The sequence below is a fragment of the Agelaius phoeniceus genome, chromosome 9 (genome assembly GCF_051311805.1).
Source record: "Agelaius phoeniceus isolate bAgePho1 chromosome 9, bAgePho1.hap1, whole genome shotgun sequence".
Taxonomy (NCBI): Eukaryota; Metazoa; Chordata; class Aves; order Passeriformes; family Icteridae; genus Agelaius; species Agelaius phoeniceus.
In genome coordinates, this window is record NC_135273.1 from 27,143,530 (window position 1) to 27,171,078 (window position 27,549).

Below are 27,549 nucleotides of genomic sequence, written 5' to 3' on the forward strand. Positions count from 1 at the left end.
TTTTGCTTTATACTATTCATCTCTCCTGTGTCTTGTGTAGAATTGAAATGCACCTCACTCTCAGTTATTTTCTGGAATGTCTTAATTCAACTCCCTTTCGTTCTCCCCTGTGGCCTTCAAAGAAAACAAAATAGGTGTGGCAGACAAATTGGAAGGTAGGAAAATACTCTGTGTCAGCTTTTCTGATTGTGTCAGGTGCACTGCAGAAAAAATAATCTACTTCATTATCTCCTCCTTCAAGTGGAATACTAATCAATATCAAGGACTGAAAGAACAGTGTTTGACAAATACAGGATGCTACTGAGAGTTCACTTTTTAAAGTGATCATTCTTTTTCAACAGCAACTTCAATTAACTATTCTAAATATTTTTTTAAATTTTTAAGTCTTCTAGAATATTTTATTACTACTTATGCCCTTGAAAAGGAGATGCCATTGAACCATCCTTTAACTGTCTTCTACTCCCCCTAAAAAAAACAAAAAAGATGTTATATCATCTTTTCAGGATAGAAAGGGCAAACTGAAAAAGTTTATAATGTAATTTGTTGATTTAGAGAGCAGTCATAAGTTTCCTTATTCTAATGACTCCTTTTCCTTATGCTGCGTTTTCCTTTTTGCCCACGTTTTTCCTCTGTTTATATTCATTAGTACATGGCATGTAGAGAATGCATTAGTATTAAAACAATTGACTTTGGATGGTTAGGGCAACTTCAAAATTGAAGGAGTGCAGATATATATAGTAGTATTACCTGCCTAAGATAGTGTCTTACCCTGTGAAGAGCATTTACTGCTCATTCAGGTCTAGAATCAGTAGAAATTCCCATCTCTAGAAAAAAAAACATAAAAGTAACCACCTTCATTCTGTTTTAATATATTCTAAGCTAAATGTGAGCTCGAGAGTTCTATCCTTCCCATTTATCTCTTCTGTTTTCAGCAGCAAGGTGATAATAGGAGTAGCCTTGGTTGGATTAGGAGATTTAGGCAGGCGACAGTCCACCTTCTTAGACATGTTCTAATTGTAGATTTGCTCTCTTCGTTGCAGTACACAAAGATGAGGATTCATGGCAGCTCACGTTCCCCTTTAAGGCACATTACTGAGAATCAGCATTTTCAGAGAGCTTAGTATCCCAGCATCTGATACTGTGACAAGTGAGGTCAGATAATTAGTGTTGAAGTTCTCTGTTGTTTTGTGTCCCTTTTGTTCCTATTTTTTTTTTTTTTACTGAAAAACTGCCCTCTTTAACACAGTATTAGGAAAGAAGACTTGAACCCAATTAAAAAAATGCTGATCACATTGTTTCTTGTAGCTCCTCCTGTGGAGGTTGAATGGACCACCTGTAAATTTTCTGTGGGCCAGTGGAATGTAATTGAATTTTGTAGGTTAATATGCTTTCTGTGATGGACAGAGACTGTCTCTGAAGAGTTTCTCTGGCCAGCAAACAGACCAAAAGACATGCAGTTGTAGACATAGAATATCAGGTGTCATCTTGCTGCTCAGAGTGAAAGCATTAGTCTTTTTGCATGGAGGTTTGCATCCCTCCCTAGCTGGCACACCTACAAAGGCCATCAGGAGGTAGCTGTGGGCTTTGGTCTTGCCCTCCCTTTATGGGTCATTGCTTGGCTGTAGATGATGTGCTCCAGGATAACCTTAGACGTGGAAAATGAGGTTTGAGTGGTGCCCTTGCTGTGTCTGTGTGTCTGTCTGTGCCTGCTCGGCACTGTACAGAGTGGGCAGGCAGCTGCTGATGCCCAGCCCATAATGCTCTACTGGGGACCCTCTGGGGACAGGCAGCCTTGGCTCCAGAGCCCACATGCTCTCAGTAGTGCCCCAGGGACCAGGCTGCAGTGCTCGTTGCTCTACAGATTATGATGATAAGGAAGTTTCTTTAATTCATAATGCCCCTGTTTTTGGGCTGAGATCCCATTCTGCCCATTTTTTTAAAATGGCTCAAAATTTTTACCTTGCATCTTGTCTAGTACAAGGTTGCAACCATGAAGGTAAAACTCTCTGGGTCTCCTCCTGAGCATTTGAAGATCTCTCTTCAAAGATCACTCTTGAAGAAACAAATATTTCTTTCTTAGAAAATATTGTTCGCTGTATCTGCCCTAGAAGATGTCGACATCCTCGTTCTCAAAGTATACTTTGCCACAGTAAGAGGTGTTTATTTTCTCTGCTTTTTCTACTTTAATACGTTTCACATGGCTTAATCCTCCCTTAATGACTGCAGCTTGGCCCTGTGCCATGAATCCACCCATGTTTGTAGACTTCAGCCCTCTCCCCACTCCCCAAAAAAACCCCAAACGAAACAAAAAACTGTGAAGAATATTGGAAATCTAGCCAGAAAGACCCTCTTTAACTTCCTTGGCAGAGAGCCTGGAAAGGAAGAGAGAACGCAGAATCAAAATAAATTACAGGATTCAGAAGTGCATTAAATTGGCCCTAAGAAATTGCTTTCTCTTGGTATTAGTGAGTAGTGGTAATTTGAAACACTTCAGCCCTGGTCACTTTGTTATTTTAAAAGAAATCGAAATAGAGATGTAGGAAAAGAAACTTTGAATAATAAGGCCTGTGGTTACGTTTTCAAGTGGTAACTTAAAGTGAATGCTTTGGTTAAGATGAGACAACCAAGTGAAGAGTTAATTCTAAGAGATGTAAAAGGAATCAGAAGATAATTTAGCCTTGAAGGAATTTCTGGCGATTCTGTTGCAATCCCTTACTCAGAGCAGGGCCAGTGAAGATAAGGTTGCTCAAGACCTTGTCAAATTAAATTTTGAGTATTTTAAAGGCTGCAGATTTCACAGTCCATGTGAGTTTTACAGGGTGATGTGCTTATTTCTCAGCATAGATCAGAGAGGAGAGATTCAAATCACAGAGTTGAATCACTCTTTATATTTGCCTTCCTCACAGGATTTTAGGACAGGAGTGCATTTTGGTTTTGCTTTGGTTATGTTTTGCCCAAGTTAATAAATAATACAACCTGTCTCTATGAAAACAGAGAAGTTCACATTGCAGATGTTCATTGGTTAAATCAGTATTGTCTGGCCATTTTTCAAACGGTCCTACCATGCTATTTGTCTTCTCTGAGGATTGGGAATCCCCCCAAAGATGCTGTGGAGGTTCAGTATAATGCAATCACTATTGGTCAGTGCATGTGGACTGACTCAGCCAGGCAAAGCTGATCAGGTTATTTGGCTCCTGTGCTCATCAACTTCAAAAATAATTCCTGCCAGGAGTTTGAAGCTCCCTCAGTACAAGCATGAGAGATGTTACAGAGCTCTTCTGGCTGCAGAGATCTTTCCACCACCTTAGGCTGCAACTTCATTTGTTTTTTCCAAAAAATGACCATAACTAGGAAAAAAAAGTTCAGAAAGGACAGTAATTGCTGTCATTTTCTCCATGCCTCAATGCGAAAAAAGACTGTATTAACAATAAAATGTCATTTATGGAGTGTGCTGCACAAAGATTATCTCCTCATTTCCTGTAGGTGAAGATAATCCTATATTTATTGTGCAAATATGTAATCCCAAGGGTGAGGATTTGCTGCAGAATGGGAAATATTCACCTCAATGCAGGAATAAGGAATGAAAAAATATAAAAAAAATTAAATAATGAAAAATGACAGAATCTTCACTCCTCACAGTTTTTACACAGTCCTTAATTGTGTATTCATTTAACTATACCAGAATCAAATTCTTCCTGCTTGTGCCTTTCTTATCATTAAATGCTTAAATGAAGAGCATTTCTAAGGATGTACCATAAAGGCTTTATGAATATTTATAAATATTAAGGCTTTTATCCCCCTGGAACCTGGTAAAGTCCAGGGGGTACAAATTTGAAAAGGATGTTCTTTGTTCTTGTCTGCCATATTGAGCTTCTGAGTTACTCTTTATTTACTTGTTCATTTATTGATTGATTTGTGAAATGTGCCCTATATGTATTTCACTGGCTGCGATAACAGAGGCACCTTTCAGGATTTGTTTTCCAATATCTATCTCTTTGTCTTCCTTGATGCTTTATTATAAGGGCTAGAAAAGACAGTCTATTTTCCAAAAGTTGTCTGGATCAGCATCCTGTTGTCTTGGAATTTGGAGATGTGCTGCATAATGAATGCAGGGACACAGTGGAAGAGACACATCAGTGGAAGTTATCATTTTTTGATCAGAAAGGAATAGTGTAGACATTTCTGTGAGTAGTGGGGAAGAGAAATGAATCTCCAGAGGGTAATTCAAAGGAAGTCTTTGGAAAGGAAGGGTGGCACATTCCCCTGTAGTTCATAGAAAGCAAAGAGAGCTAATCAGTGCTCTGTCACATCAGACAGGGCAAGTAAATGTCAAGACCTTACTTGAGGAATGCCGAGGCTGAGGGATCTCTGGTTATTTGTCAAGGGTATCACTTCAGTGCAACTAGGAATTAGAATTGTACTTATTACAGGACAGTTCTACCCTTTTTTTTTCCTATAAAACATCCTATAGTTTCTTTTGGTTTGCTTTTAGGGATTTCTTTTGTGCAGAATGTTGCTGGCAATTTTGTCAGCATGGCTAAATTTGTAGCTAAGAAGTAGCATCATATGCCATTGTAGCCTGCAAATAAGTAACTTGAGGGAAAGAAGAATTTCAAGTTTGTTTATATGAAAAATAAATGAGAGGTTATTCGCAAAGAGAGATCCAACGTAAGTTTATTGAATATATTTACATTTAGATTGCAGAAGATTAATAACAGTAAATGTAAAGATTTAATGTGCAGTGGTAAGTTCTCTTTCACTGAGGATAATGAGTTGGAGAAATTTGTGGAAAAAACAAAGTAGTATTTCTCTGGGATGCTCACAATGCTCCCTGAACTTTTATGAAGTATTTCAATTTGCCTCTGAGGCAGAAAAATCCTATCCTTAGCAAATGTATCCTTATTTTAAAGCTAGGGAACTGAAAGACAAGGTAGACTCTGGCTTTCCTAAGGTTCAGGAAGATGTGTGTTACAGAGCAGAAAGTAGCAACTTGGTTTTCCATGTCCCAGGCTGGAAGGCTACCCCCAAGTGTATTTGAGATTGCAGTAGTTTATTTGAAATTGCTTGGTTGGGTTTAAACAAATTGTCTGAGACACTGAGAGCAATTTCCATGGCAGAATGAATTTCAGTGCAGTCCAGACTGCTCTCTCATCTCCGTAGGTTATATCCAAGAATACAGAGCTGTATGGGAAGTAGTTTCATATTTCCAGTCTAACTAATGTAAGGGTAGTTTTAGGGTTACCCACTGCACTGCAATGTGTTGTATAAACATCCCCTACTGTGTAAACCTACCACATTTCGTGGAGTCAGAAAACATTTTGCGTTCTGTCTCCTTAATTTATTAAGTTTATGAACTTGATGGTTCAACCAGAATCTTCCAGTTCTGCCCCAGATACCTGGATGTGTAACATTGGTCAGGATAATTATTCTCTGGGCCCTGAGTTCTCCTGCTCTAAACTGAAGGCAATGTTTCCTTGCCCTGGACAGCACCACAATTCACGTCTGTTCAGTGCCCAGAGCCAGGGAGAGGACAGACATAAAAATACACCTTTAAGTACCCTAGACCATTAAGGCTTTGCAGCCTTGAAACAGCTCTGACTGCTTTATTGCTATTAAATAGGGAATGAATATTTTGCAGTGCCTACATCCTGTCAGATATAGAAACGCAGCTCTGGGAGAGAGCAGGGAAGGATGAAAGCTTGATACTTCCCTTGTTCGTTGTTTTGAAACAGAAAAATAAGTTTGCTATTATTACTTTAAAAACAATCTCAAATACTGATTTCTAGAGAAAGTGTGCCTTGTTTATTTTTTTGAAACAGAAAAATAAATTTGGTATTATTACTTTAAAACCACTCTCAGTTACTGACTTCTAGAGAAAGTGTGCATTATGCCTACCACTGATGTGATTTTGCTGAGGTCAAGAATAGTATTGTCAAATAAATGTATTGATGAGTTTTCAAACCTTTCATTAAATCTTGATTGTTGAACTTTGTGGCCTAAAATTGTCTGTTCCTTCTGCCACCATAACAGAAACCATAAAAGTTTTGAGAGAGTGTGATTAATAACCTTCATGTAACCCAGCTGGCCAGAAGGCTCCATATGTGTGCTCAGACACACACACACACAGATACACAAATTCCAAGGAGCAAAGTGTTAAGAAAGGGATATTCTGGACCCAGGAATTAAAGTTATCTAACATTTAGTGCCTCTCTGACTTGTAATAACTTGAAATTGGAACTTATTTTGAACCCCTCTCTCCTAACCTCAGTTTGCTAAAGGGTCCAGGAAACAGGATTTGCAGACCATCTTGTTTAAGAGCAGAGTAAACAATTATTTTAATGGATTAGAGAATGGACAAATTTTCTTCCCCTTACATTTTGTTATGGATAATCTTTCTGGAGTCCAAAACTCTATAGAAGTGATATAAAAATGATCTGTGGCTGTATGGCTGATATGATTGATGAGAATATAGGATGTTTCATGTTCCTGTCATTTTTAGTCCAGACCATGTAAAAGGGTTAAGCTGTGACTGTTGCTCAACAGTCTGTGCAAAATAAAGCAGTGCATGTTTTACAAAACATAAAACCTTTGTGAAAGGTTTACTTATGTTTTAGAGCTATTTAGCAATTTAAATACTTATTTACTTGTTACTTGGTAACACCAATGAATGAGGGAACTTCTTAAAACCAGATTTACAGAATTAAAAAAATATTAGTCTGAAATTGGAAAGGAACCACTAGTAGATACCTTATGGAAAAAAGACTTATACAATCTCTAGCAACAAAAACTTAATAAAATAACGAACTTGGAGAAGAGTTAAAAATAAGACAGACCCTCTGATGTTGTATGAAGAAATATTTTCTTGCTCTCCCAAGAGACTGAGTTAAGTCATTCAGGAAGCTTTTTCATGCTTCATCAACAGATCATTTTGTTATCAGCTTTCTGTTTTTCTGAGTTCCAGTGACAATGTTACATCTGAAAGCTCCTCATCTTATATTAGAATTTTTGTGCATTATCCTATGTAAGACATTCATTACCATGTAATGCAACATGAAGATGAAGAAATTAGCCCATCACAGAGCACAGAAGTAACAGATCTGTCTCATAAGCCTGTTTGTCAAGTCTGCCAGCATAGGCACTTAGATCAGACTTCTGTGCTGAGAGTTGCCATGAATTTCCTAGTAGGTGTGTAATTAAGCAGAGTCAGCAGTAAAGTTTTGATCATGCTTTGTTTGCTTTTTTACTTTTAATAACTAAAGTCAGACTAAAAAATAAAAAAAGCTTGTGAGTGAATGCAATATGCTTTGCCCTATAGGTGTTCTTTAAAATTACATATTGTTTGTCTTTTTCATATGTTTTTCTTCCCAAGCAAGAATATCATGGAGTTATAGTTAAGGATGCTTCCTCAGAAACTCACCCTGAAGTGATCTTGATTTTTCTTCTCCCTTGACTGGTATTGGGGAACTTAAAATCTTGGACTCTTATTAATTGATAAAAAGCCTATTTTGCATTTCTGCATGTCTTGCCTTGATGTCAACATTTGAAAGGAAGAACTCTTTTAGCTGAATAGTTTTGAGAATAAAAAATGCCCCAAACCAGATCTCTGAACTGGAGTTGAAAGCCTTCTAATTACCCGGGAAGGAGCAGAAATTATGTTTCATGAATCATTCAGAACAAGCATGCTTTTAATCCTCTTCCTGATTATACTTTTTAGTTGGTATGCTGGAAACACCCTTCTTCCTCAGTTCATTTTCTTGGTGATGAGTTTCTGTCTGCTAGAACCAAAGCTGAGCTGCTCCTTCTTCCCTGGCTCTGAAATGTTCATATTTCTCATTTGATTCTTTAATCATGGCAAATCTGCAGTTTTTTAATGGAAAGGAAACATGTCATCTTCAATGCTAAAGAGATGCATGATTATATCACTATTGATTTTCAGTGAGAAAACCCTTTAATTTAGCATATTTATATTTGTATGAAGTGCAGTTGAACTTTTGCTGTACTTAATTTGGTGGTAGCCTAATTATACAGTTCAATACAATCTAATAATCCAGGCTGAAGTACAGGACAGTAGAAGATTTTTCTTTGTGATTTAGCTGGCAGCAACCACTAATCTTTGTGGTTGTTATCAGAGAAAGACATCTGAATCTATAGCAGTATTTGTCTTTTCCTGGCACTCGATTCCTGCCTTCTCTGTGTGTCAGGGCTTTGTTTATCGTTTCCAGTTCTTCTGGGCTCCAGACATTCATCTTAATTTCTGTGGTTTTTCCCTTCTCTCTGTGACTCATGGCAATAAGTTATTTTCCTTTTAGGTTGGTAAACAACACACTGATGTGTATTCTGAATGTGATGTGGGACGTTGCTGTTAGATCAGAAGCAGTGACTCAGCTTTCTTTAGCCAGCGAGTGGCCGGTTGCTGATTCACTTTGACAAATGTCTGCTTTATACTGAACAGGGACAAATTTGACAGTATTTAAGGAACTCCTGAATAAAATCACATTTCTTTTTATATTCTTTAAAGTCTGATACAAGCACAACTAGAGAGAGAAAAAGTCTGCTTAAAGAGTGACCTTGATCATTTAAAAGAATACATTCTATGATACAAAAGAAATTTGGATTCTACTCCAGTGCGAGAAGTTACCTAATAAACTGACTTCATTCTTGGCATAGCTACTGAGTAGTTAAATCAGTAATACAATTATCTCTCCTTGCTTTATTACTGTACTTCATATATTTATATATAAAGTTATGGAAAAATTTCTGGCTTGTTTTGCATGTGTGCATATTTTCTTGATTTGTGGTACAGAGTGCTCTTTTAGACTGCATAAAACAGCCTTTACTAATGAACCTGGATCTCTAATTACTACAGTACCATTTCCCCCCCATTCCTCCTCCTTTCTTGGTCTAGTGACTAAAAGGTGATGAATCCAAGTCATCAGTCATCACTAGCATCAGCCTGTTCCAATAGCAATTTATATTTCTATTCTGCTCTTTCTGCTGATATACTTTAGATGAAAGCCTTAATAACAACTGGAACTAAAACAAGGGGAGTCACAGTGACTCGTAGAGACAGACAATGTTAATTTATATCACGATTCCCACTCACTTGCGTTCTGAAACAGGAAGACAATAATCCCTCCTTAGCAGGATAGAATCTTGCCTGTCACTGATATCTAGAGAGGCTAGTCCTAAAGCCCTGTTTGTTTGAAGATTACAAATAGGATAATGCTGTGAGTATACAACCTTAATACATGAAGATGGGTAGGACTAATCAGATAAGAAAGAATGGGGTTTTATGCTTTTAAAATTGCCACTTACTATTCAGATTTTTTTTTCCTCTGCAGGTAAATGCTACCATCAATTTAGTGTGGTTATAGTTAGATTTTTTTGTAAAGGAAATGTGCTACTGCTGACAAACAAATGTAAATGGAAGAAGGACTGTTTTTTCTTTAAGAATAGGGTTTTCATTAAATAAGAATTGTTTGTTATGCATGGATTCAGGATACGAGAACTGGTAGAGTCAATGCAACTGAAGTAGGCCTGATGAGCCTGGCTTTTTCCTAGTCCTTTTTTTTCTTCTCTATTAAACAAAGTAACATTTCCTAAAGACAAAATATAAATTTCTACTTGGATATGTTTCTAAATCTCTGCCTAGATTACTTGGTTTGCTGTACCAAGTCTTGGTCTTTCTTTGCAAATGGGTATTGGAAAGGAAGTTTCATCATCCAATGTTGGATATGCAGCAGTCTTTATTGATACATGCCCCTCTTGGAGAAGCTTTTTGTTCATAGGGAAGAAGATTATCTGATCCCAGCCTTCCAAGACTGTGTTGAAAAGCAGGGAAAACTGAGTTACCTTGGGAAAACTTTGGTAACTCACACAATTTCTGAAGCCTTGTAGCCTTTCTGAATTCCCGTCCATTCCTGCAAAGTTCTTCACAGTTTTGCCATTTGTTCTTCACAGACATTTACCATGCTGGCTTAATAACTGTTTTATTCATTTCGTACCTCTACAATGATACCACTACTGGACAAAATTGAAAAGAAATTAAAAACTGGAAAAAAATATATAATAGAAAAGGTGAAGTGATGAAGCACATCTGTTTGAGTAGGTACAGCAAAGGATCACCTAGTAAACTACAGAGTGAGTACCTTCAGAACAGTTGAACTGTGAAGGAGCAACTTGAGGATGTCCTTTTGTGAAGTATTTATCTATGGAATCCCAACAACAGAAAACTCTCACAGGGTATAAGATGTATTCTGTTGCAATGAGATTGTACTCATTGCACTACTATAAACATAGCAGTGTCCTGCTGAATTGCAGAAATCTCAAATCTTTATATTTGGACTTTCAGAACTACCTGTAACTTTTCTGACTACTCATTTTATTTATTCTTAATCCCCTAAAATGAATTAATATGTAAAATAAACCAGCATTCCATGACTGAAGTTGGTGGATACATATATTTTGGGGAATTTAAAAGCAGTGAGCAATTTTGTTTAAAATAGTTTCATGGTTTGTCATTTACCCAGGGGTTTCCTTCTGGCTTCCTGCTTGTATCTCTCAAGCAGTTGTTTCATCTTGTCTTTTTTGTATTTCATTGGCTCTTACACCTGGTGAATTATCTTTACTGGGAAATGCCATTTGTTTTATGTCTGTACAGGGCTTAGCACAAATAGGGGCCTAACCTTGTCAAATCTCTGTTTGCAAACAGCAATATTAATAATTAAAAATGGCACAGGAAAATTGGATTGAGACTGGAGTTTGTATGAAACGTAATAGTCAATGTAATAAAAGACAGTCTTTAACATATAAATGGGTTTGAGAAGATACAGTGTAATCAAATTCAACTGCATTTTTTAGTACTTTTCATGTCATGTCTCCCAAGGTGCTTTACAGCACAATAATCATAATTAACTCTGGATTTAATCAGTGAACTAGTGCAGTAATCCACAAAGTGGGACAGTGAGTTACAAGAGCTTGATGTTGGTGAGGACCCCAGCGACTGTGCTATAATTCATGAGGAGATGTCTGTGAAACCCATCAAGGCTGGGCGTGGCAGAGTGCATGGGGAGGCACTTCCATGTTCCAGGGAAGCAGATGGAACAAAGTCCATTTCTTTGAGAACATAGTAATCTGAAAATGGGAGGGTTGGGATATGTGCTTTGTTTTAGGGTGATACTGAGAAATCATAAGGGGAATTTATATCACATTTTCTGGTTTGCTTCAGTTTTGCTTTTATAAATGTTTGTGAGTGCAAATATCTCTGAAACATGAACTCTGTGAATTGCAAGTACTGGTTTCTTGGCAACCACATCAGGACTTTGCTATTTGCAGCTAGAAAGGAGGGTGCATTTTAAAACAGTCTGCAAATTTAGAGGTTTTGATGGCATTCATGGTAACCCAAGCTCTTAGGTTTGTTCTTAGTCCTCAGACCCCTAAGGGCACTACACCATCCATGTAGTGAGTGCCAAAGTAAACTTGAATTACCTAAGGTTCTCCTGCTTATTAGAAGACAATCTTTAAAATACAAACTTTGCTATTAGGGATGTTTCAGACTAGGTGTGTTCAATAAACTACTTGTACAAAGTGTTTCAGATGGATAATGATGGGCACCCTCCATGTCACCCGGAGATGATGGTAGGGCCTGAGGAGTGTTCCTGTGAATACCCCCTGAGAGAGGAGGAAGAGGTTGTTCAGGTACACAGAGAATCATTGTGGGAGGGGTAAAGGGCATCTGATGAAGTGATATGATCCATACAATTTCAAGTGTAGCTTTCCTCTTCTTTCTACCTCCCTCCTTCATCTTACTGCCTCAAATCTAGGGAGTGTATTCTCCATCTTGGATCTCTGTGGAGCACAGATACTGATGAATATCAGGCAGAGCAGGCAATATTCCAGTTGCTAGGGTCCAGATGCCTGATATGCAAGCAGTACAATTTCAAGTCTTAAATATGTTTTTCTTTGCCATTGTATATGATTTACATAAGTTGTTCTTTAAAAGTAACAGTGTCTGTGAAGAATTCATTTTAAGTATTTATTATTGTGAACAATTAGAATGACTTATGTTAAGATGTTATTGCTGTCTGAGCAATGAAATCTGTGGTTATGAGCTGGCTCTGAATTTACAAGATAATGATTCTGCTGAAGTTCAGGTGAAGAAAAGAGAAAGGTCAGTGAAAGGAGGAAAGTGAGATATTTTCATTCTCTTTTTGTGAATGTTGGTGCAGGCTCTAGAGTTCTAAATGTGTGTTGGATCAAGGTTTTAGACTGTGAACTTTTAGGATCTAAGAGAGTTTTAAAATTATACCATGAAGGATTTAAACCCTACTTTGAATAAATGTTGAATAGTAGTAATAAAACAGCATAATTGTCGTGACTGCATCAAACATTCTTATAAAGATTCTTATTTTGTCGCACAGCAGTATGAATGCCCCAGCACATTTAACAAATGTGAATGAATTGACCTTCTTGTACCTTCAGAGAATGGATAATTTTCCTACAGATAAGGAACCCCCAACAGACATTTCTAAAGGAGTCAGTCCAGTCACTTAGAGTGGTGTCACAGCTAGGAACCAGGTTTCATTCTTCATTGCCATGACATCTTTCCTCACTCTACCCCTCTTTGCTCCTCTTTAGCCCATTTTTTATAGTTAGGCCCATTTGAAGCCACACGTATTCTTTTAATTTTTTTTTTCTTAGTCTTAATACCATTTGCTTTCTATATAAGCAGTTCTTATATAACTCTTGAGGGGTTTAGTAGTGTTGTCTGGTTCAAAGATGCAGAACTTCTTCAGCCAGAGAATTGTGACTGCGTACATATCTACACAGTGAAGAAGAAATTACACTCCCTTCGTATCTGGAACTTCTAATGTCTCCCTAGACTGCTGATGGATGCAGCCACTGCATCATTTCTTTCTCAAGCTCCCTCTGCATGAAGCAAACTTTTACCCATATATTTATTATTTATTAAATAAAACATTTATTATTTTTTCTTATTATTTTCAGAATCTCTTGACACAATTACTAAATTATGTATGCTTATGGGTATGTTAGTTTGTGCAGATAAGAAGACTGAACAATACAGGTTTCAATTTTCAGATTTAGAATAAAATCTAGCTACATATCTCAAACAGCATACCCAGATGAAGTATCTATTGTGCTAAAGCAAATAGTGTTACTTTTTACTGCTCCCTCCTGGAAAAGAGCCATGGTTTTGAGATGAAACCCAGCATCTCAAATGAATTTTTTATATAACTTGATGTAGCAGGATTAATTTTCTCCATCATCTAATGGATCATGTTTATTGAATCAGACAAACTCGAGAATCTGAGCTTTCAGATGTGGAGGGCAAAAAATTGCCTGTGTTTGTTTGGCAGCATCGATTTATCAAGACTTTAATCTTGTGCAGATACTTATAGATTGAGTTTCCATCCCTTTGTGAAAGTTCCATTATCTTAAATCTTTAAAACCTAGTATTGAGGAAAAAATGATGTTTAGGAAAACCACCAGAAATATTTTACAGAAATTTTATAGGACTACTATAAAGTAAATGAGTGGTTATTGTGTTTCTGTATGTTATTTTGATTCAGTGACTAAGGAGAATATTACTTGAAGGAAAAAATAGCTTTGATCAAGCTTTAGCAAGGTGAGTAACAAAACTTCTGCAGTTCTGCCTCTCTTAAAGATGTGGATACTCAGCTCTTTGGGCTAAAAAAGATCTTTTCTTCTCTTGAGAGATTTTTGCATTGACAGCAGTTCTGGCTTAACTGTCTGTCTAGTAGTGTAAAGACTGATTGCTCCCATCACCATAGGACAGAACCCTGCCCATTTTCTCCTGACACTCTCCTTTGTGAACACTATGGAATATTGCAGCTCCCCAGCAGGAAAATTGACCTTGTTGCACTGAAATCAACTGGGAGAGTTACCAGTGACTGCAGCAGCAGCCGGGTCAAGCCCAGGGTTAAATTCTTTTTGCCTGCACGTTGAATCCAGCAGTGTTCTGTTACAGGATTTCTGGCAGCTTTGCCCATGCCATAGACAGGGCTGGAAGGGGGAGGGCATTTGGGGGCTGGCAGAGAACTCCACATGCAGAGCAGGTGTGGGCTCATCAAGCAGTAACCAGAGGCAGCTGTGAGTGAGCCTGGGGCAGGGAATTGGCAACACCTGGGGCAGGGCATTAATATGTAACACCTGGGGTAGAGGGGGCTTTGCTGCAGTAGAACGCCGAGGGTGCTCCAGAGAGGTGGTTGTCTGCTGGGGGACTGCTTGCTTTTCTTCCTTCAAACAACAGATCTCAGGTCAGATTTCTGTGTTTTAGGAGTTAATGGCATAGCTTCTCTCTGTGGGTAAGAAACAAGCCTTACTTTTTTTCTCTATTTTGGGTCACTTTTGCTTATCATGAGTGTGTGTTTTTATCTATGTTATGAGACTTGTTTTGTGTTTGTGGGCTAGGTAAGACATAAATCCTCTCCAGGACTGTCTCAGAGTGACAAGATTGATGTGTAGAAAGTACCTAAGCTGGAAAGAGTTAAACCTGAGCTAGAAGACTGACAAAAACTTCTCCATGTTTCAGACCTAGCTCCCTTTGGGCAGGGGATTGTGACTTATGTGGTAATTAGATGTGTTGGCTGTTGGTCTGGAAACTGTTGTTCCTCCAAGAAGGCAATTCTATTGTATGTCCAATCATTACATGTAATATTTTAAAGTAAAATCTGCTAGCTTTCATATTGATTGATTTCATGCAGCTTGGCTTTTGCCTTGGCTCTTAATTGTTAGTAAACTAGACCGAGATCAAGGTTTTTGTGTGTTTTATGGAATACCAGTGGTTGAGACAGATTTTGAATGATGTGTATTAGAAATCACTTTGGATTTATCTGTTTTTATGCTGATATTACACCCAGCATTCTATGGGTTCATTCTCTCCTGCTTGTTTAATGAAACCCTTTGCACCTGTGAAAAGTGTGTGCAAAAGGTAGGGAACAAAGCCTAACTCTTAATTGTGCTATGAATATAAGAAACAAATTGGAGGTGAGTACATTGATATTCATGGCTCTCCTTCTGTAACAATATCCTCTTTAGAAAGCTAGAGCATATATAGCTGGGAGGTTGGTTGGAAAAGCTTGGCTGGGCATCTGCTAAGCTCTAGTATTAGGAAACTAAGACCAAACATTTTTAAAGCACCAGCTGAATCTTATTGGGGTTTGTAATTAGGTAGAGCTCTCTCACATTTTAACAGATACTTCATTTTTATTCTGCCTTTCCTAGAGACTTTTTTCATACAAATTACAAGGGTTTGAAATGAAACAAGGTGAATGCTCTGGGGCTTTAATTGCTAGCTGTTAGTAAACAGAAGTTTCTTTGAATTAAGTTATTGCAGAAGCTTCTGAATAACTGTTCAGAGGTATAGTTTGCTTTTGTTTGGGGGGACTGTTTCACCTTTTGTGACTACTAATGGCACACTTTGAATTACAAGGATTTATTTCAGAGGCTGTAAAAACTGTGAGATATCTATCAGCTGAAAGGCAGCTCAGTGTTCCTAAACTAGCAGTGTGTAAATGAGCTCTTAGGCTGTATTTTTTGAGCTCTGTGAAGTGCTGTAGGGTGCACGCGTCCAGCTGTGAAGGATTACTGTTGATCCCACTAGCTCATCTAGAGAGGTTTTTATTTTAGCTCCCACTTTGAATGACTGATTCCTGTCCTGATGGGGTACATACATAATTGTAATCCATTGATTACTTTACTTCTTACTATTCATATGCAGTATTGATTTATCAACCATAAACTTTCATCACTGTCATCTCTGAAAGCTCTTATCTGGAGTGCCACTCATAATGAGAGAGTTTATACTGCTGTTACCTGTCTCTGGTGTGGTAGAATGGGTTGCTTTGCCTCCCCAAAACACATCTCTCCTGAAGGGTGGAAGGAGTGATGTGTGCAATTGTTGGGGGGGGGGGGGGGGTTACTGTAGTTGCCTGTTGGGAAGGATTTTTTTCATATTAGACAAGCTTGCTGCCATTGAAATCCAACCTTAAATAGCTCTGGGAAGGGAAGAATGAGAATAATTAAATCAATGATAAGTGGTCTGCAGACTGCCCTTGGGAACTCCAGCCAAGCCTTCAGCTCCTAATAAAAAACCCATTTCCACTTTGCACCCAGAGCAAAATTGAGGTATCTCCTCTTGCCCTGAAATAAGGAGAAACAAACTCAGCTAATGGAAATCCAGTCTGAGCTAGGGATTTCTTCTTACTGCCCTTTTCTTCTTACTGCCCTCAAGCAAGGATGTGGGGAGGATGCAATTGTTCAAACATTATAAGGTGTGTTAGAGATTTCTGCTTTTTCTCTTCACTTCTCCGCTTTTCTTTTCCATGACTTAACATTTTCCCTGGTGGATTTATGCAAAATTTCAGGCATCAGGTGTCACCCAGGCATTCCACAGTATAGGGCAGTATATTAACAATGGAGTTTTGGGTACACTTCAGCACAAGAGGTTTGAGCTACCAGAAGCTGTCTTGTCCAGAAGCTGAGGCATAACACCCTTGAATAAACAAGTATTTTGTTTTTTCTACATGCTGTGCCAAATAAATTTAAAAATTATAATTTTAATTAAAAGTCAAAGTTAAATCTTATTTTTTACAGTAATTTAATCAGACTTTTTCTTTCACTTAATGAGTTAGCCATATATCTATGTTGATAGTGAAGCTCTTGCTAAGTTTTTTTTAGGTTTACCCATAACAGTTTTAGTACTTTTAAAATTATGCTCTGTAGTTTTAGTCCTAGGCTGAAGGTGTAAGCTTATTGTTTTAGCCTTCTAGCAAAAAAAAAAAAAAAAAAGTTTTTTTCTCAAATTAAGTTGAGATTGGTTATGACTTTTTGTAGAGATCTTAGAAGCTGAGGCCTGCATGGAAGCTGCTGCTTATGATTCAAAGACTGATAGCAATATACCTCCGAAGAAGTTTGAGTTCCTGATAAAATAGCTTTTTGCAAGTTCACCTTGGACTGATTTTATGCTTTAGAAGGTGAAAAATGGATAATTCAGTGGAGAGCCAGGTGAAGTGTGTGAGGGGCTGTGATTGAGAGCCAGGTGAAGTGTGTGAGGGGCTGTGAAAGCAGCACCTGTGTTGTAACTGCCTTTGGACCAGCCTCTCCTTTGTGCTTCTCAGCACAGGTGAAAGCTGTGAGATTGTCCACCTGCACTAGTATAAGAAATTAAACATTCTCTGCACATTTTCTTGGGAAACCTTCAACAAAAAATAATGATATCACAACAGGGACTTAAGTGTGTGAGTGTATAGATATGAGTTTAAATCACTAGGTTAATTTTTAAATCAGTCTCTGCTCCAGTTAGTACCTTTTGGTTTGTGTCATGAAGCAATTTCAGACTTCACAAACCAGGCTTCTTCAAATTACATTTAGCAGGAAGATGCTCTCCAGGAGCACTCCTGCAGCTGATAAGGGGCAGTTAGCCCACAGCACTGGATCAGTGCTAGTCCCAAGTAAAGCCCTTGTAATCCTATTCTGGGAGCACTTGGTGATCAGCATCAGCTGGTTCAGTGCTCAGAGTGCAAGATCTCCTCACACTGTCTTAAGTTATTTGCTAGTATAGATAAAGCATGGGAATTAATTAATATTTTTTTTTTAAAGGAGGGTGTTTTTTCGGACTGAAGTTGAGGGATGGAGGATAAGTGTGAAGTATGTATTGAGATGAATTCAAAGGATTAGAAATGCTTCTCATTTGAATAAACTATTTATACATGGATTTTTATTATTTTAATAAGGATAGATTAAAATCTTTCTTTCCTCGCTGTTCACAAAGGACAAGGGATGATTATGGCAGCACTACTCCATCAGACAGTAGTCAGTGAAACATTTAGGGTACTTCCCTGAGATGGGAGAAACATTTTAATCTTTTTTTGATAAAACTTACCTTCTTCCTGAAAGAGTTGAAAGATGTTTAAATGCCAGCTGTATAAGTGATGGGAGGGGAGGTGGTGGTGATTATTTTGCATTTGTCATTTCCCACAGAGGGCTTCCACTTTGCACACAAACATTTGTGTGTTTTGTAGACTAAGAAAGTGAAGGAGAATGACTCTACCCCCTGATAATCAGCCCCAGGTCCCAGTCTGCACTCCAGTCTCTGGGGCAAAATGGGGCAGCTTTAGCAACTTGCATTGCACATGTCATGTTCTTAATAATGGCCATTAATCGGAGTGCCACTTCTAGGGCTATGTTCAAAGGAATGTTTAAATAAAGTGATAGTTGAATTCCACAAGATTAAGCAAATGCAGATGGGGGTGGGGGGAGGGTGAGGGAAGCCCCAAATTCAATAATTAAGGGTATGTGAATGTATCACTTTCATCTTCCCTTGTACTGCTCCAATTGTACTCTTCATCACATTTTATGGGTTCTTTTTAATCTGTCTCCTGGGTGATATATTTTTTTCCTGAGAGCTTGTTGTGCCATTGTGACTGTGGGGGATAGTGTGCCATTTCTCCTTTCCTGCCACTATTTATTCAGAAAGATGAATTGTGATTTTTGTGTGCTGTTTCTAGTTTGAGAGCATGCCAAAGCTTTTTAGGGTTCGGCATGCCTGGTCCTTTTGCTGTGGGGCTCGACTATGCCTTTTGCAGTGATGAAGAGCTATTTGCTGTAGGGGGAACAGGAATCCAGCATACAGGGAAAATCACATATACCCATGATATTAGCAGTTTTTGTACATCTTTTGTACCTTAAAAGAGCATGAAAACTGTGAAAGGAGCACTAGATGAGAGTACTGTCAATTGAAATACAAAACTAGGTATCCTCACCAGAAGTTACAATAAAGTCTTGTCATAAATGATGCATTTTTTAATGCAGAACTATTTTTTTTTTTGTGTCTCATAACATAGTATGCTACCAATTATTAGGGAAGTAAAGCAGAGTAGTGATTCCTGGGCCCCTTTATTCAATCTGAATTAATTTCTTTAAAAGGGTTTTTTTCTGTATTTTATTTTTTTTTTTTTACATGAAAACATGTTCTTTCGTGAGACAACTGGATAAATCAGTGTTTTCAGGCAGAGGTTAAATAATGCTGAGCAGCCAAAAAGGGGGAATAGTATAACTCATTCTGGTTTTTATATGTGCATATAATCAGAGATCTTTATGTTTAAGCATACTTACACAAACGTGAAGTTTAAGATGACTTTGAGAACTTGTAGGAGACACAGCATAGCATAATTATAAAAGAGGAACACATACTGTGATTTGTGCTAATTCTAGCTAACAAAATATTACTTTTAAAATTACATCTTGTTTTTCAAGGGAAATTTGTTTGTGCTTATAGGTCTATTTCCTTTTCTCTTTTAGTCTGGTTTAATTTCAGCTGAACTTGACAGGAGAGCAAAATCAAAGAAGAGAGGGCTCTTTGGGGGAAATTCTATTAGGATTCCCTGCTGTGAAGGAGGCCCTGTGCTTGGAGCAGGGGCTTCCCTGTTTTTACCACAACAGAATTTCAACAGCAGGTGAACAGTCTTGTTTGCTTCTTGGCCATGGAATCCCTTGTATTTCCTGAAATGATTTATGCTTTAGATTCCAGAATTGGCTCCTCTCAGGACATAAATCCATTGGAAATTACTCTGACTAGTTTTCCTACTTACAGAACTACTTGTTATACTCCACCCTCATTATTCCTCCTCACCTTGCCTGTTGAAACCAGCAGAGCAGTGAAGATCTACTCTTGCTTTCAGAAAAATAAATTTTAGAAAATGTGTTTTGTTAAAGTTGTAGGTGGATCACAATGTGTAGAATAACTATAGAGCGACTAAATTGAGGTAATTAAGGGTTTTGTTTGATCATCTTGCTAAATTTATCTCAGAACAACTGAGCAATATTTGAAGAAATAAAAGCTTTACTTCAAAAGTTTTTTCTAGGTTACTTGAAAGTTTGGTGATGTTGGTACCAACTTTTTACAGCTCTTCTCTATTTAATATGTGTGTCAGTTTGCATGGAACTAGATGGAGGGGGGGAGAATCCTTTTGTGGCATTTGAATGACATGAGGAAGGAACTTTATGTGAAGAGTGGCAGAGCACTGGAACAGCTGCCCAGGGAGGCGTGGAGTTCTATGGTTCTGTGGTATTTGTTAAACCATCAGCAAAACAATTTTGTTCTTTGGAAGGGAAATGTAGCTGGGAAAATAGTCTGCATTTATTATAAAGATGATTTACTACTTATTTTGTAGTGGACTGGGTTTGAGGAGAAGTAGGTTTTTAACTTTTTTGGAAGCAACTCAACTACAAATTTCAGTAGTGATGTATTATTCAAGGGAGAGAAAGGTTAACCTCATAAAGCAGTGGGAGAGATATTGAGCTCTTTATTGTTTCATGGAACAATACATGAGGCAGATTACAAATGTTTTGGAGGGTTGGAATCTTGGATGCTGGATGGTTTGATGAAGTACTCATGAGTTGAACAGAGTTGAATGTAAAACACCCAGCTGTTCCATGCTGTGAACTGACGTGTTCAAAGTGCTTACAACTGTACTTAGAGTTGGTGCTTTATGTGCAAGGCTTTCAGTCTTGGATAGAGCATTGGAAGCTGTGCACTGCATAAATCCTGTGCTCTTGGGGAGTGAATGCTGAGGAACTGATACTTAGAGATTTTCTGCTATGACAGATCTCTGACAGGAGATTGGTTGGGAGCCAACCCAATACTAAAGCTTGCTGATTGATCTGGCCCAAGGGGTTTTCGGTACTAGCAGAATTATGTTTATATTTATGTGGTCCCTCAGCAGTTGCTGTAGAAAACCTGGCTTTGCAAAACATATGCACTTCAGGCTAAAGTTCTAAAAAATGTTTATCATGCTTCAAACAGAACATGCTGATATCTACTATGTAATTATTACAATTGTATTAATGCCTTTTGATAAGGCAGAGAATAATCTGTGAAATGTGATTGTCATCTTTGGTCAAGGAATGTAAACAATAGCAATTGGGCCTTTTGGTAATAATTTTACAGGTTTATGTGCTATTAGAACCTACTTCACTTCTTTAAACTGAGTGAGACATGTTTTGGTACATTGAAATCTGCATGTACAATGCCTTCCAGAATGGTCCATGTGGTGTTTGTCCAGCTACTGAGCAGGCATGTAAATCATGACCTTGTGTGAAATCAAGAGGAGCCACATGTCTCTGAGCTTAATGTTTGTCTCTTTGTCTAAGAACCCTTGTGAAGCTTTAGGGAAGAGACAGGTAGAAAGAAGGGTGGGGAAATGAGCAAGTACTACTGGGCTTTTGCAGCCAAAACTGAAATTTTGATTTTTGCCCCAAACTCAAGTCAAAAGTATTCGCTATCTTTTTCCTCCTTTTCTCTCTTGGATCTGCTGGAAATACAAACTGAAGAAGGAAGAGGTAGCTCTTCTTTATTTTTTTGAGCCAAAAGGTGTGGAGATTGGCTTGAGCTACCTCTGCCAGGCTACTTTGGTTGACCTATGGATTAATGACACTGAGACACAGACTGGAAAACAACGCTTGAAGCGTTGGAAAACAACGCTTGAATTTCCAAATGAAATTGTCACTGTCATCTGTTCTATAACTGCTCTTTACTGCCCAATCTCTGTGTGAGTGGAAAGCTGTGTTTGGCTACCTTGTAAATATTTGTGCTTTGCTAATTATTTTCAGCGTACTTGTTGCTTACCTGGGTATGTCAGAACTTTTGTAGGCTTGCTTTGTTGTGTGGGGTTTTTAATTTTTTTTTGTTTGTTTGGATTTTTTTGTAAACAGTGTTTATCAGACATTTGGCTTCTGTTCTTTTTTTTTTACTCAAAAATATCATTCCAAATTGGAAACGTATTCTTCAAAATCTTGTGTTATAGGAAGTGATTGCTTGTCTAGCAACATGTTTGCTTCTATGAGAAAGTTGGTTCAGCTTTCTGCTCTTGCATTTGCCACAAAATTCCATGTATGTGAATGTTAACTTATCTTTGAAATTAAGAATGAAATGACATTTATAATTTAACTCTAGGATTTTTTTCAAATGCTGAGTACTTTCTCTTGTTGGGAAAACATATCCTTTAATAAGCAGTACTGTGCTTGATTAGTGTTGTGTGATGTGGGTTAAGCTATTCAATTTAACTTGAATGCACACCTTCTGACAATTGTCTGCATCTTACTGAAAAATGGTTCTTAAGTTCTTTTTTCTTGAAAGATAAATATATTACAGCTTTTTTATTTTAAGATAATAACTACACTAAGTGCTATTTCACCTATTTAAAAACAAGGTATTTTTAGTTTTCTTACACTTGTTCTGCTGGTCTTTTAAAAGATAGAGATGAATGCTGTATCAAATAGAAGTGAATACCTTGGTGAAAAAAGATAGATAAGAGTTTAAAAAACAAGGAAGTTAATATGATAAAAGCATAATTTTGAACTACAAAAATTCGTTCTTCAAGATGTGTACCTTAAAATGATCTGGAGAATACATCTTATTAATAGAAAAATATTTATTTATAAAATTCTAAAGCCCTCTGAGGAGAATGTATGATTAAATCATAGATCCTAATCTACCTGTGTAGCTTAGAGCTTGTTTGATCAGGGCTGAATCTCTGTAGTTGCACTTTATTTTCATGAAGCAGTATAAAATCTATTTATTTTAAGTTCTACATTGGTATTTGTCCTCTCTTCCCTGTAAATAACCTTATCCACTTAGCTCAAGTATTTTAAATACAAAAGAAAGAGGAGAATTAGGGAGATACCATTCTAAATATTGGCAGAATGGTATTTTAGGTTTGTATGGAGAGTTTTTATTGCTAAGTTAAAATTTTCTTCTTCATGATAGCAGAAATAAGTAGTAATCTATGGCATTAAAATTTATGATGCTCTAGAGTTGACATTTTTGTGAAATTACTAATTCTCCCTAAGTTTTTGCTTACCAATTAAAACCTATTTTTTAAATAAAATGTTTGTTCTGAAGTTGTTCTTTTTGAACTATGTACTTAGAATAAATTATAATGTTGTTGTTATATTCTGTAACATAGGCTATAAATGGATTCAGAAGTGTCCAAATGTATCTTAATGATTAAGCACTGTCCTACCAAGCTAGTTTATTCCCCATTCCTTTTTAGAATGGAGGAGTTGAAATATTCTATGGATTTTTTTCTGTTTGTTTTTAATCCGATAATTTCCTTCTTCCCTGCTACCTATAAAGCCTCTCTTCACTAATAACTGGACTCCAAGGGAGGGGAAAATGAAAACTTGTAAATTTTAAAACATCTCATAAAAGAGATGTAAACCAGCCTTATGATCTATAAAAATGTTACAGATTGTAAATCATCTATCTGGGGACCTTCCAGAGCGAGATGCAAGCATTGCTGCTTATTGGGCAGTTCCCATCTCTAATTGCATGGGGGTTTAGGATGCTAAAGCTGTAACCTGTAAATGGAACAATACTCAATGTGGTCTGTTCTTTGTGTTCTTTGTTGTTTTTTTTTTTTTTTTTCTTGGAGCTAAGAAAAGAATTTATCATTCTAAAATCTGGGGTTGGAGCAGTGGACTGGAATGAAACATTGTGGTAAACAAACCTTGTAAAAATCTGTGGACCTTTCAGGGATTTAGGGATGTTAGGGTGAATATAGCCTCTATTGGCTGTCATATATTCAAAAATATTAGCAGTATATTAACAGAAGATTAAATGTTTCAACTCCATCAGACTTGGGATTCTTGCCTTTTGCACAGTTCTGTTGGTTTAATAGAAACTCCTGTTGTCACTTGTTACAACAAAATCTGATGTGTTCTTCACAATTTTTAGGTCCACTGCCCCTATTTTGAGGTCCACTAGCCCTATTTCTTTGTACTTAGAAGGTGTTACTTGTTAATTTTTTGCTTTGTTAGTTTTTATTGCCTTGTGTAAAAAGGTCTTGATAACCAAAGGGAAAATTGTAACCTGTGAATCCAGATACAGGTTGTAATGTCCAAGTTTTGTCCATGAGCTGCCTCAGTCCTCAGGGAATTGCTTCAGGAGAGATGAGATCCCTTGCTTGCTGAAGTCTTTAGTTTCTCTGTGGAGAGGTGTAAAGGTGACAGTTCTAATGAGGGTGTTTTTCTGTGGGCTTGTGCTCAAAGCAGCTAAATGCAATCACCCCTTTCAGACATGTCAGAGCAGACCCCAAAGAGCAAAGGTGGTGAGATTCTGCTGTCAGAGTTGAGATCGTTTAGCACCTCAAGATCAGGCATCAGATAACAACCTTTGTGTGGTGTTGACTTGGACAGAATTCAAACTACTGACCTATAGAAAAAAAACCCCAAAACCCACAAACATAAAAGCACCTTTTTTTTAGTAGAATTTTTACTGGCAAGGTTCTCTTTAGAGCTTGGCAGTCTTGCTGTCACTAGCAGTCTTTGCACTGCAGGCACAGCACTGATCTTCCCCTTGTGTGTGTGATGCAGGAAGCGAACAAGGCATGCAAGATGAGTGGCTGTGCTCTCCAGGAGAGCATCACTGTCTCGTTTTGTACAGGAAAACTAAAGCTCCAGATGACTAGAGATTATGTGCAACTCAAATCAGTCAAGTCTTTGTTAGTTTGAAAAGCTTTTGTATTTTTCTGAAGTCTTTATCTGTGTAAATTGGTAGAGATTCCTGATCATTCATCAGTGGAGATTATATGGTGATGGAGAAAAAATTTTCATTTGACAGACTTTCATATGACAAATTGAAAAAGATTGTCACTCTGGGGTGTGGTGGGGGAAGTGGGTGGGAGTAAAAGTGGAAGGAGTCTGAATGTATGTGAAATTCTATGGTCTTCATCACTGCATGCACTTCACAATGTCATTGTTATCTAAGATAAAAAGGATACTAAGGAAAAAAGGATTCTTCTCTGTTGTGAACTCTGAAAACACCCATGGGAGGTTCTACTTCCCTCCCGGTACAATAGGAGTAGAGTTTAAAATAATTTAGACAAGTGAGTTTCAGTTCTGTTGTTAGACAATTTTTACTCCTTGCTTGTTAGGGGACTGGAGGGCTGTTCACAGGTGTCTCTTTGACTTTCTTTTTCAAGAAAACTGCCTCTGTGCTAGGAATTGCTGGATCTTAACCTACAACTGCTAATTATCCCAACTAGCTCTGCTGTGCTATTCCTTTGGCTCAGTGTCCAAGAGGGCACTTGTCCAGCTGTGGTTGTGCCTCCCCAGCCCATGTACTGAAGATATCAGTAACCGAGGCTGAGAAGTTCTTTGGCTGTTGGCATGGAGCAAGGGGGTTGTGCAGTGGATTTTATTCTCAGCACAGCAGTGTGGCATGAGAAATTTGTTGCTTTTCTTTCTTGTATTTTTAGTTAGAACAAGATTTGGCTGTATGTAAGTAATTTCTGTTGAACTGAGTCTTCTGTTGACATCATGGAAAATCAAAATGCAAGGTTAGTAGACCAGAGGATTATACAGTAGGACTGCGTCTTCGTATTATGCTCAGAAAAATGCACAGTCTTCTTGTTTTTTGTGTTTTGTTTTGTTTTCCCTTCTTCTCTGATTTAGTGAAAACTTAGCTTTAATTGCAAGCCTGTTCCTGAATAAGTCTTTATCACATTTCCACTGAAAACTCTCTTTTGGTGATCTAACCTACTCCTGCAGTGAATCAGCCAGTTATGACTGATGTAGAGTTAAAGATCAGGTGATTGGTGATATAAGAAGCTGAGTTCCCCACTCCCAAACACACTGTTACCTCATATAGAGGATATTGATTCAAAAATGGTTTTCACAGAACACTTTTCAATTATACACACCTGTTCCAGATACTTAAATATGGCCAAAAAGCTTTTTCTGTAATGAAGATTTCATTTTTTTAATGCTTTTTGCCTTTTGGAAATAGTCTCTATTCTCACCTCCATGCTGGTGATGGCTCAGATGGAGGAATATGCTTTATTTTCATCTCATAGAGAGCACTGAAGAGTGCTGGGCTGATGAAAGTACCAGTATCCAGATCAGATATTTTCTTATTGATGTGACAAAACTGCATGCCAGGTTGCAAGCACAGGGAGACAGATGAGCCAGAAAGGTTAATTACTTCTCATTTTCTTACCCTTATGTTTATTTCAAATGCTCATCTCTTTCAGTGCCTGAAGGTGGCCAATTAATCTTCCATGCTTTTGTTTCTACCCAAAAGCATGGCTGTGGTGTGTCTGGCTGGTTCTGACAAAGGTGTGAAGAGTTCTGTAGTGAGGAAGAATACCAAAAAGAACAGAAAACCATTTTGCTTTCAGAAGCCTTTTTGAGGGTTTGTTTAAAGCTAAAACATGTAGTGATCTTAGCATGAAAGTTCTTCCACCAGGAAGATTGTGAGTTATGCTTGAAGAGAACCATGGTCTCTACCTTTCTTCAGAACAGAGTAATTTCATTCCCTGCAAGTTGTATTCAGAAGCAATGCTTTCAAATGGAGACCCAGCCCCAGGGAGCCGAGTCACCTCCCCGAGTACATTGTCTGTACTTCTCTGCTGTTAAATGATTTGCATCGCTGTGGTTTTGTCACTGCAAGCTCTGACTCTCCCTAGCTGTGTGGAACAGGTGATGGAGCTCTGCTTGTTCATTCACTATTTATCTTTATAGCTCCATGAAAACAGGGTAAATCAGTGTGACTTTCTCCTGTGGTGCCCTTCAATGTAAAATAAGATGCGTTTGTATGTGGGGTTTTATTATGCTTTTTGCGCTCTATTGCATTTTCTGTCATCTGAAAATGCTTTGAGAACCTGTGCAGAGAATGAAATTGTCTAACAGCAGTTCTTCCTGACTTCTGCAGTCACAACTACCTTGTTTTTCTATGTCTGCTACACCAGAAACAAAAATAACTTATTAAAACTAATGTAAGAAAACCTTACATTTTTTTTCTTTTTAAATTTCTTGTCTTTTTTAAAAACAAATTCCATGCTGCAGAGTGGTGTTCATGTTGCTCATGTTCAGTTTCACTGTGAGAAAGTTGCCTCTTAGCTGGCAAAGAATCAGTAATTTGTCAGAAAATTTATGTCAAAACGATGTCAGCATGAAGTCACCATGCAGAATGAGAAGTTCAGGAAGTTTAATTATTAGAAATGGTGTCTGGCAAATAAAGGTGATGTACTTTACAGGAGGACCTCACAACTTAAGGGAAGGGATCTTTCTGTGATCTTCATCATAAAATAATTAGGTTTTTAAATACTTTAAGAATTTTTTCTTTTTTTTTCCTTTTTTTTTTTTTTTTAATAGCTGACCTCCTTATTCCTATTCCATCTTTTCCTTTGATCTTAAGAAGTATTATTCAGAACAATCAATGATAGGCCCTTTAGGACAGATCCATGTCCTGAAAAGTATAGTTGTAACAATACTTCAGTGCTGTGCCAGTGGTGTGATGTTGAAAAGAAAAAAGGAAGAGAAACAAAATAGTAAAATGTGTTTCTGATAGAGATACATTGTTCTTAATGGGAATTCTAAGCAGTCCTCTCAATGTAGCTCACAGTTTATCTTAAATTCGTTGAAGGGAGCTCTTCAATGAGTTGGTTACTCAAGAAGAGTGGTTTTGGTCAACCAATATGATGAAATTCTGTGCAAATGGATGTTCTG

The 27,549-nt window shown here is 37.6% G+C and overlaps 1 protein-coding gene across 5 annotated transcripts in view; it reads left to right on the forward strand.

The window, feature by feature from the left end:
* The window catches only part of GRID1 (glutamate ionotropic receptor delta type subunit 1), a 485,558-nt gene that overhangs the window by 89,897 nt on the left and 368,112 nt on the right, over positions 1–27,549 (forward strand). The gene's annotated exons all lie outside the window — the stretch shown is intronic.